Source organism: Aedes aegypti, chromosome 1, assembly GCF_002204515.2.
Source record: "Aedes aegypti strain LVP_AGWG chromosome 1, AaegL5.0 Primary Assembly, whole genome shotgun sequence".
Classification (NCBI taxonomy): domain Eukaryota; kingdom Metazoa; phylum Arthropoda; class Insecta; order Diptera; family Culicidae; genus Aedes; species Aedes aegypti.
The window spans coordinates 166,874,927-166,887,055 of record NC_035107.1 but is presented as its reverse complement, the minus strand read 5'-3'; the positions used below and the strand labels follow the sequence as shown (position 1 = coordinate 166,887,055).

The 12,129-nt window shown below is 38.9% G+C and overlaps 1 long non-coding RNA gene across 1 annotated transcript; it reads right to left on the bottom strand.

Moving 5' to 3' along the window:
* Positions 1-7,613: 7,613 nt before the first annotated feature.
* LOC110674546 lies at positions 7,614-8,276 on the bottom strand. The gene is made up of 3 exons (XR_002498972.1): positions 8,032-8,276; positions 7,861-7,926; positions 7,614-7,798 (listed from the first exon to the last, which is right to left on the bottom strand). It is a non-coding gene; the product is annotated as an uncharacterized LOC110674546 (long non-coding RNA).
* Between the last annotated feature and the right edge of the window lie 3,853 nt (positions 8,277-12,129).

The window sequence follows — 12,129 nt, the reverse complement described above, 5'->3', positions numbered from 1 at the left end:
CCGACCTCGACTTCTGTCCTTCGCTAGTGCTGTAGCTCAAGACCCGGTTTTCGAAGTAGCTTCCTAGTATCTTGCACAGATAATCCGGAACCTTCATTTTATGTAACGCCACAGCAATGGCTTCCCAGCTTGCACTGTTAAAGGCGTTTCTCACATCTATCGTCACGACAGCACAGTAACGGTTACCTCTTCGTTTTTTTGTCCTTGCTTTGTCGGCAGTGTCAATCACTGTTTTGATGGCATCTACCGTTGACCTTCCTTTCCGGAATCCAAACTGCCACTCCGACAGTCCACGCTCTCCCTCAGTGAACGCCATCAGTCTATTGAGGATGATCCTCTCCAACAGCTTTCCGAGTGTGTCGAGCAAACATATCGGCCGAAACGAGCCTGGATCACCGGGGGGCTTACCCGGTTTCGGTAGCAGAACCAGTTTTTGCCTTTTCCACTGTGCTGGGAAATGTCCCTCATCTAAGCAGATCTGGAGTGATGTCCGGAACATATCTGGGTTGGCCGTGATAGCTGCTTTCAACGCTACGTTGGGAATACCATCTGGGCCAGGCGCTTTCTTCGGCTTCATTTTCTTGGCCGCCTCTATGAGCTCCTCATTGGTAATGATTGCTCTTTCTTCACCTTCCTGGCCATACGGTGTCGGTGGCCAGACCGTTGGCGCGTGTTGTGGGAACAACCCGTCGACGATAATCTGCAACTTCTCTGGGCATGTTTCAGCGGGTACGGCTGGACCACTGATCTTGGCCATCGCCACCCTGTATGCATCTCCCCACGGATTTGCATTGGCATCGCGACACAACTCCTTGAAGCACGTTCTCTTGCTCAGCGAAATTTCTCTTTTCAGATCGGCTTTCGCCGCCCTCAATGTTACTCTTCGCTCTTCCCTCTCACCATCGGTTTTGGCTCTTTGCATCCGTCTCCTGGCTTGGAGACATCTTTTGCGGAGGTTGCCAAGTGTCTCATTCCACAAGTATACCGGACGACGTCTGTATTTCGGCTCGACCTTCCGTGGCATGGCAATGTCGCATGCTCGTACCATTGCAGCCGTTAACTCCTCCGATCTGTGTGTATGTGGGTGTGTATGTGTGTGTGTATGTGTGTGTGTTACAAAAAATGTCACTCAATTATCTCAGCTGTTTGTCAATCGATTTAAACACTTTTAGCTCTAAATGAAAGCTACAACATTCCCATAGAACGCTATTGAATTTCATTGCGATCGGACATTTCGTTACAGAGTTATGATTCAAACAGTATCGTGAAGTACTAGAAAAAGCATATTTTATTACTTTCAACTGTTTGCATTTTGATCAATTTCTCAGCCATTTTTGAACCGATTCGAGTTCTTTTATCGACTTATGGAAGCTCTAACATTCATTCATAACCCTTCAAATTTTCATTGAAATCGGATTATTTGTTACAGAGATATCAATAGAAGAATTTTGTAAAGTACTGGAAATAAATAAGTTTATTTAGAATATTCAATTTTTTTATATTTTGATCAATTTCTCAGCTATTTTTGATCCAATTTGAGCTCTTTTTCCATCGATTGAAAGCTTTGACATCATTCATAAACATGCTGCAATCGAACGTAAAGTTACAGAGATAAAAATCGATTTTATCCAAAAAAAATCTCTAAAATTCCTCTTTTTACCCTTCTTACAACCATAAGAAGGGTATAAAGATCGCTTGAAAAACCGACTTTTGATCCGAGGCCTGGAGGGCCAAGTCTCATATACCAATCGATAGAGCTCGACGAACTGAGCACATGGCCGTGTGTGTATATGTGTGTGTGTATGTGTGTGTGTGTGTGTTACAAAAAATGTCACTCAATTATCTCAGCTGTTTGTCAACCGATTTAAACACTTTTAGCTCTAAATGAAAGCTACAACATTCCCATAGAACGCTATTGAATTTCATTGCGATCGGACATTTCGTTACAGAGTTATGATTCAAACAGTATCGTGAAGTACTAGAAAAAGCATATTTTATTACTTTCAACTGTCTGCACAGCCAATTCAGATTACCGACCCCAGTAAAATTTTACTGGGTTTTGGAACTACGGTTTTTTCGGTAATTTTTACGATTACCGAAAAAACCCAGTAATCCAAAATATGTTTTGATTGATGGAAATAACTGACTTAGTCAGTAAAATTGTTAAGCGTTTTTACTGGCTTTCCAGTTTCCCATGCTTCATGCTTTGCTTCTCCGGATACTGTTTTTTCAGAAATCAATACAAATTAAAACCCAATCGACATGAACATGAACATCGACATGCATTTTTCGTACGAATAAACATCTACGATATGCCTATATCTCAGTGGGAGTAATCGAAAAATATGTGACAAAATCATTATTTGGTTGGTTTGTATACAAGAGGGAAACTCAATGATGCAGATGAATTTACCTCTTGTATGGAAACCAACCGAATTTACCAACGTATGCAGTTGAAATCGTGCTGAGCCTTTTTGGATGCTTAAAATGGTTGATTTTCTCACTAAATTTCGACTACTTACCACGAGAAAGCGCAAAATAGGTGCAGGAAAAGTTTGGTTGCAATAGCCGTGTCTCCCGGCGCCGGACGATTCTACAGCAGGAGATTCTCATTTGACACTTTCCCGCATGCGCATCAGTTTGTTTTGATTTGATTTTGACGACAAGTCAGTAAAAAAACATCAACTACTGAATAGTCGGTAATTGTTTTTATTGACTTTTCGGCCTGTTCGGTAATGTTGCAAAATTGGGTCTGACAGCTACCGTAGTTCAGTAAAAAGTAAAAAATATTACTGAACCTCAGAATTTTTCAGTCAAAAAGCTGAAAGTTCGGTATTTTTTATGATTTACAATTCGTACCCAGTATAAAAAATTACCGAACAAGCAAATCGTGATTGAGTGTGTGCATTTTGATCAATTTCTCAGCCATTTTTGAACCGATTCGAGTTCTTTTATCGGCTAATGAAAGCTCTGACATTCATTCATAAGCCTTCAAATTTTCATTGAAATCGGATTACTAGTTACAGAGATATCATTGGAAGAATTTTCTAAAGTACTGGAAAAAAAAATTTCTCTGAAATCTTCATTTTTTTACATTTTGATCAATTTCTCAGCTATTATTAATCCAATTTAAGCTCTTCTTTCGTCGATTGAAAGGATATCATTCACAACCATATTGCAATCGAATTATAAATTACAGAGATAAAAATCATTATTTTCAAAAATCTCTAAAATTCCCCTTTTTTTAATTTAAACTTGCACATAAATCTTAAAAAAAATCGCTTGCAAAATCATTTTAGGACATCAATTTTTCATTTTTCGATATTATTTTACAGGATAGCAACATGGGTTTATAGTCCCTCTTAAACTATGATAATAAGCGTATGAAAACTAATAAAGTTCGATATCCGCCTTTAGACGTGCAGTTTCCTGGACTTTTTCGCAAACCATTAAACTATTAGGGCAGATAGAACATAGTCACAACATCCTAAAGTTTAGTTATACACCGGGGATTCGCTGGTTGGAACACGACTGCCTTCCATCTAGCGAATCCGACCCGTTAGTAGGAAAGACTGACAGCTGGTGAAAATGCTCCACACGAACGCATCTGGACAGCAAATCGCCACAAAACGCACATACATACATACATACGCATTTGTTCTATATATGGAGACTTCAAAGCGACGATTCTCAGACGTCAAAGTCAGTTTGACATTTTCTGTTGACATTTGAGTGCTTTTAGTTGGAATATTTTCCAACCAGCGAACATCTAACCATCGAGTCATTCCATGTAGCGGAACCCCAACGAGCGAATCCCCACTGTACTGGTACAAGGTTCCAAATGAATGATGAATAATAATTATCTCATACCTGTATGGAAATGTAAGAAGGGTTCAGTCTCACCATCGGTGGATTAAGTCAGGTTTTTTAATTTAAACCTGCACATAAATCTTACAAAAATCGCTGACAAAATCATTTTAGGACATCAATTTTTCATTTTTCGATATTATTTTACAGGATGGCAACATGGGTTTATAGACCCTCTTAAACTATGATTAAAAGCGTATGAAAAGTAATAAAGTTTGATATCCGCCAGGACTTTCTCGCAAACCATTAAACTATTAGAGCAGATAGAACATAGTCACAAAATTCTAATGCTTAGTTATACTGACGTCAAGCATTTTGTAGACCATTCTAAATTACATTGTGTTCTTAATATCTATGTGTTTATATATTATAAATTTGTTGAGTATACTCGATTCATAATACATTCCTCAGTTACTATTGTTTTGTATATCAAAAAAGTATTTTTTCAGTTTTGTTCGAGACATGTTAACATCAATCATTTCACAATGCTAATTATATATAGTCATCATCTGATTCAACGGACTAAATTTAGCGTAGTTCGTGCGATGATGACCTACTGTGAACAAGTAACGATTGCGTAAGTGACGAGTTGGAGTATAAAAATTTAGTTTTGAAAGTATATCAGCAGAATCAATGCGCTGTGAAACAATATCGTTAACAAAAGAAACCATAGCATAATCACGACGCACTTTCAGTGATTTCATATTGGTAAGCATGCATCGTGATTCATATGATGGTATAGGAAGTACTGACCAGCCTAAATTACGTAGTGCGTATAATAAAAACTGCTTTTGTATCGATTCTATACGTTCTTCATGTTTTTTTGTGTAAGGTGACCAAACAATACTACAATATTCTAATATTGATCTTACATATGCAACATAAAGTATTTTTAATGTGTAAGGATCACGAAAGTGTTGGCCAAATCTTTTTATGAAATTGAGCATATTTCCTGCTCTATGAATTATTGCATTATAGTGATCTACAAATGATAGTTTTGAGTCTAAGATAACTCCTAAGTCTCTTATTTTATCACATTTTTTTACATGTTCGTTTCCTAAAACAATAGACATATTTGGTGTGGTTCGTTTTCTGCTATAACTTATGAGGTTACATTTTTTTATATTCAATTCCAATAAACTTTTGCAGCACCACGTGTAGAAAATTTGTATCTCATTCTTAAAAACATTATGATCGTCATCATTCTTTATTTCTAAAAATAGCTTCATGTCGTCAGCATATATAAGGACCCTCAGTTTGTTTAGAATATAAGAAACGTCATTAACATATAACATGAATGATGAATAATAATTATCTCAAACCTGTATGGAAATGTAAGAAGGGTTCAGTCTCACCATCGGTGGATTAAGTCAGGTTTTTACCTTTATAATCACAAATTTAAGCGACTTGCCTAGAACGGAGGCCATAATGACCTCCGCAAGTGCCGGGTGGCACTGTTTTTATTCCATTGGCAACGATGGCTGCCGAAGATTTATCTTGGAGTTGACTGATGGTTTCCTATCCAGGTTCAGTATGGTTTTGGTTTTGAACATCGACTGATACGAATTGTTGTTTTAATCACGAATGGCAACGAATTTGCGGATCAACTAGTCAACGAGGCTGGATCGGATCGGATGGAACGATGAACTATCGTGAAACTGCTGCCTTGTTCTGGGACGTATGGTCATTTAGCAATCCCCCAAACTGATGTGTTATACGAACTATTTCTTTAATATAAACTCGCTGAAAGATATGAGAGGGTGCTTTTTAAACCATTTAATCACATTACTAAATGACTTCCCTGGTACGGAGGCCACCGTGGCCTCCGTGGGTGCCGAATAGCACCGACGTTTCTCACAATCTCGTACTGGGTTGGTTGATCAGACGATTTGGTTGTCGCAATGCTATGTCGGACGGATACTGACTGGATGAACAGACTGGAGCTACGATTTGTCGTGCTGGAACGGTGAATTATCGTCGAAACTGGAGGATGTTTACGCGATAGCATGGAATGTGGTTGTAAAATCACTGGAACATATCGTCCCCTTAATGCTACAACTAGATAACTCGAAAATCAAAATTTTTGGATGTGCCACTTTGAAAATATGACCGTTTTACAAGGTGACGATTAATCGCAGAGGATATGGTTGAAAAATAAACTTTAACTTGTGTATTTTGAATCGCACGCTAATGAGCTGTGGGTATTTTAAAGATCTAATTAATAAAAATGTTTTGGCATATTGAAGTCAAAAATTTCAAATTTCGAGTTTTCTAGTTGTGGCATCAAGGGGACGATATGAGAGGGTGCTTTTTTATCTTTATAATCTAAATAAAATACGACTTCCCTGAAGCGGAGGCCACCGTGGCCTCCTCGGATGCCGGTTGGCATCGTTACCCCTCTCATGATCGCGTTGGTTTGATGGCTTGGCTAGAGTGGAACTGCGGACAGTACTGGAGCTACTGTGTTCCTGTAGACAGCCTTTAAGCTGGTTTAGTTGTAGACGACCACTTGAAGATCACGGAGATGGAATTTGCTCTGCTACTCTCTTCTCACCGTAGATACGTATAATCTCAAAATAATCAAAGGTGGTGTCGAATGTAAAACGGAACTGACTTGGTGCCTGAGCGCTGGCGTACAAAGCCGTTGGTTTCATTCATGCTTGGACGACTACACATGCACCATTAGACCACCACCGACATCATACAGATTACCTTAACAGTCAGGGGCAAGGCGTGACTGAATACGCAAGCGATTGGAGACTGTTCCCGTGACGGAAGACAGGGGCGTATCGTGACTAGAAAAAATGAACGGGTTACTTTTTGGAAAAATACAATTTACGATAAACTTAACTGGAGCGCGGAGGTCGATAGATTCGACCTCCGCCGATGGAGGAGATTCAATTCTCCCCATTTGGTTGAGCAATGTTGTCACGAATTGGCAGTACGCAGATTTTTGAAATTGCTCTGCGGTAGCTACCATCCTTGGTCATTACGGTTACGACTCGCACATTCCCGTTGTAACCGTTCGTCGAATCGTCTAAGAGAAATTCCGCAAACGCAGTGGCTTACGCGCCACTCTCATATAGAGAGACCACTGGTCGTGTTTTGTTAAGTTGCCCGACTAAGCTTATAAAGCATGAGCGCAATCTACTAGGGAAAATGATCGAACGGTTCCGAGGTATACAATGCAAAAACTGGCTGTCGAAATTCAAAGTGAACGCACCGAAGCAGTAAAGTGAACGTAGAACAAAAACGTGAGCGAACTAAGATCGACGACACGTGACTCAAGATAATCCTGGGTGGACGAACTAACCTCAGGGATCGGTAGCGAATGAACTAATAAACGCAAAACGTAATTTAGATTGAATTCATTTATGTATTGTATTCATTTTTTCGGGTAATTCATTTATGTGTAAGGTGTAAGTGTGAGTGTTGTAGTGTGAGTGACATGGCCATGGTTAACGACATACCTGATCAGGATTTATGTTAATGCTGGCAGCTGAGCGAACCGGCAGGGGTGTAGCGACGTCGCGTGATGCTTAGCACTGGGTACCGGCTGCAGCGGGTGTCCGAACCATGCGTTTCAGGAAACACCCCGACTCCTCGGCAGAAGCGTCGCCGGGAGGGGCACACGTGCGTGATAGGCCGAAGTAAAGTTGCGGGTATGGGCAATGGCTGATGTCCGATACTCTACCGTCTCCTCTCGTAGAAGACCAACGTGCCTCCAACTGGTCCTTGCCTTCGGGACTACGCGACCACCGTGACGAAATGAACCTTCTCCGGATTCTCGGCAGGTCGGAGGGCCTCTATACCCGTTTGGCTACCGTAATGGCGGGCCTGCACGGTCCAGATGTCCACCTCGTGGAGTAGTAATGGCCGAAAAAGGCCGTAGAGCTTTTTAGCCCGTACAAAAAGCGTCAATCGGACGCTGCTGTCCAATGAATCTCCGATTAGGAATATAATAGAATAAATGAATTCAAAGAAAAGAATTACCTTTTGTACGATAAATAATTGCTCGAGAGCAGAGCCTTTGTTCCGCGTGAAAAATTAATCAAAAAACTATTGTTCGTCAAAAGAAAAGAAAAGTTAAATTAAATTAATGTTCACTATACTGCACCTAAATTCACTTCAAGTTTTTTTATTCACTTTGCACTTCTGACTAACCTTCGAATCAAATAAAAACGTAAATTATTCACCGAACTTGCTTCCACTCTTCAGCCAAGACGATTTAAAAGTGAGTAAAGATTTGAGAAAATGTAATCTTCATGCTTTAGAATGCTTAGTCATATATTCTGACAGTTGACACTTACACATACATTTAAACAATATTAGACGAGATTATTGAATTCATGGGCCATCTACATTTAAGTTACTTTACTACTAAGCTTTTATCCTAAAAAGCTTCTGTACAAAAAAATATAAAATATTCGGTTGATATGTGAATGGTTCTTAAAATTATCAAAAGATGCTATAAAATTATAGCAAACCAAAATTGTTGTACTGGTGCTTTTATAAATATTTCAAATCAGTTTGAATCGTTTATTTACATATTTACAGAAAACACATATTATGAAATTTGATAAACAAAGATATATATAAAAAAAACAAAAGACTTTTAGACGAAAAAACGGAGAACGTTACATCACATCACGCAGTTTTATGAAAATTTGATCAATGTGAGATTGATCAAATTTTCATAACCCAAATAAATGAAATATTTTGAAATAACAAATCTGTCCAATTGTAATAACACTGAATTTCTCAACTCTATAAACCTAACGCTGCGTGGAATTTCAGCTGTCTCGTTATCGTTGCAATATTTACAAAATAGCTACCCTATTGGACCATTTCCAACCCTTCTATAGCTTTAACTTAGAGAACGTAAATAGAACGTAAAACTCATAACAGATATATGCATCCTTTACTGCATCGATCTTGATTCGACTTGTTTTGTAAAGTGATAACTATACTCTTCAAATCGGCTGCATATCAACTACATCAAACTAATTTTGACAATTTGTTGATCTCAGCACATATACGTAAATAACTGAGATTCATAATATTCTATCACATCAACCTTGTGTTGACCAACACTAATAAAATATTATGTCATCACAGCCCTCCCTGTGACTGCTTTTAGCAGGCTATCAACATGATGGAGACACCATCTTCTATGGTGACAGAGGGCTCGATTGGCTTGTCAGATAGATCGGGCCCGGGACATCCTGTCTACTGCAAATCGCTGCAGTTGATATAGGGCATGTCCATTGCTTGGCTTTTAGTCAAGAAAAACATCGCATCAAAACTGACAGCATCATGTCCACCCCTGCGCTAGTTTTGACAGAGCTGCTAAAGCATCTAAGTGTCAAACTGACAAAAGCAACAAGAGAAAAGTGGATAAGAACGTTTTTACAATGGAGCTGCAAGAAAATCTTCGAAATTTGACTGATTATCTTAATAAACCCGGGGAGTATTTATCTAAACTACTAAATACGGTTACTACTAATTAATTTGTATCTATTTACAGATAAAATTTGAATGAATAGCTCTACAATATACGATTTTCATCACGGCATACCAATCAACCCATGAACACGAAAAGTATGTTTTACGAACACATACCTACAGATGAATATAACATGGATCCTATAGAGGTCCCCAAGCAAACTACCACGAATACCAACGCACATTCAATCTTACACAAGTCGATTTCCTCAGAATGAAAACGTATCGATGTTTGTTTGACGTCATTGAGCTTTCGATCAACGGCAGTCCAACAAGGAAGTGGTTGTTTTGCAGCAATTCTGTTTATATTTGGATTCTCACAGCAAACAAAAGCAATGTTGTGACAGTTCTCACAGCAAACAAAGAAAATTTTGTCAACATTGCACTACTACGCAGGCAACTGGATTGGTCTATTGCTGCTCACTATCGATTTATGCTACGAGTTCATCTATGTGTAAATCAAGTCATCTATCGTCAACATAATTCAACATGAAAGTGAATGTTAACGCGAACAGTTCTGTGTAAATTTTGTTTATTCTCTTGTGTGCAATGATTGCAGAAATGAATGCTGATAGAATAAAAATCGACTTTAGTGTTTATTTTGATGACCGTTTTATTGAAACCGAAGTTCAGACGTGTTTTTGCAGACAATTTTAGCCTTTTGTAATTATCGTAGTGATGAATTCATAGCTTAATCACCTTTTTCTGTTCTCTAAAACTTTTTGAGGAAGGTCGCATGGAAGATTCCTATACGTTTTCCTGAGTTATCTGCTAATTCATAGCTGTCCCCTAGCACTCTTGTTACAGTTGCTTCCGTGTATCTAGGAGCCAGCTTGGCACAGAAATTTTTCCCTTTATCGGATAAGAAGGTAGTTTTCTTGAGAACTCGTTCTCCGACCTGATATTTAGGTGCCTTCGAGTTTGACCTTAAATTATAATACCTCGCTTGTTTCTGGTACGCATTCTGGAGATTTTTTCGAACCTCGTCATACAAAAGCTATTTCTGCTCAGGGGAAATTGTATGTTCGTTAGCTTTGCTATCTTCGAGCGTTTCATACTCACGACCGTCAGAAATAATGTTTCGCCCAAATGTTAAGAAATATGGGGTATGTTTCGTGGATTCATGTGAAGCATTCCTGATAGCATTTGCTATGTCATGGATATTTTCAGCCCATGTTTTATGATTTGCCTTGATTGTAGCCCTAATAGCAGCCGTTATTACTCTATTGACCCTTTCAGAGTTGTTCACCTGTGGGTGATAGGATGGCGTGAGCCAATGTGTTACTCCATAATGCTCTAATAAACTTTTAAATAGATTGGAAGTAAATTGGCTCCCGTTGTCCGTGAGGATGGTCTGAGGGACACCAAAAAGTAAGAAAATTGATTGCTCGAGAAATTTTACGAGAGTAGAAGCAGTTGCTTGCTTAAATGGTTGAATGAGTACAAATTTCGTGAACACATCTGTTACGACAAGGAGGCATGTATTCCGCGCCTTGCCAGACGGTGGAAAAGGGCCCAGATAATCTAAAGTTAAAAACTGCCAAGGGTGATTGCAATTTGGCTTCTGGGATCCCATCGGGGATATACTGTTAACATTAGTACTCTTTGAGGTTTTGCAAGGTGTGCATGCCTTACAGAATCGTTTGGTTTCTATGGCCATACCTGGCCAAAAGTATTTCTCTTTTAACTTCAAAATGGTCTTCTCGTAACCGAAATCAGCAGGTTCATGTGCACTTTTAATAATTTCGATTCGATCTTGTTTTGGGGGGTAGTACTTCCAGAGAAACCTTTTATCCTCAACTTTGGTAGTATTTTGGACAAATTTGAAAATTCTATTTCCCACTATTTTGAACTCTTTGTATTTTTCTGGGTCATTAGCAATCTGAGTACGCAGATTTACATAATCATCGTCTACTATTTGAACTGTTTCAATGCGTGATAGACAGTCAGCCAACACGTTATCTTTGCCCTTTCTATATTGTATACTAAAATCATAGGACTGTAATTTTAGGGCCCATCGAAGCAATCGAGAATTACCGTTCGCAGCAGTGATTGTAAACAGCCATGTAATGCTCTTCGCGTCCGTAATTACTTTAAAACTACTACCCTCAATATAATGGCGAAAGTTTTCTATTGCCAATAAAACAGCTAAACATTCTTTTTCAGTTGCTGCATATTTGCGTTGCGTACTGGAGAGTTTTTTACTATAATAGGCAATTATTCGTTTTCCTTCAGGATGGTCCTGTAACAGGGCCGCCCCAACTGCCAGCTGTGATGCGTTGGTCTCGATAATAAACGGAAGGTCGTAACGGGGATTTGCCAGCACTGGCGAAGATGTTAATACAGATTTTAACTGATCCAAAGCTTGTTCAGCTTCTGTAGTCCACTTAAATTTCTTAGATTTTTTTTAACAAATCTCGCGTAACATTACTAAAGGACCTATGTACAAATGAGAGATTCTCTCCTCTCTCGTTCTCTTTCGATTATAACAGTGGAACACTAAAGATTTTGGGAAGTTTTTCACTATAGATCGAAAGTCAATTTCCTTGACTAGCGTTTCATACAAAAAACGCAATAGATGAGATTAATGTGACTCAGTTATTATTGAAAGAGAAAGTAAACAAAGAGAGCCTCTCAATGTTAGATAGGTCCTTTAGTAATGTTACGCGAGAAATCTGTAATCGGCGTGGTAATGTGGCTGTAGTTGTTAACAAATTTTTGGTAAAACCCAATCAATCCCATGAGTCTTCTCACATG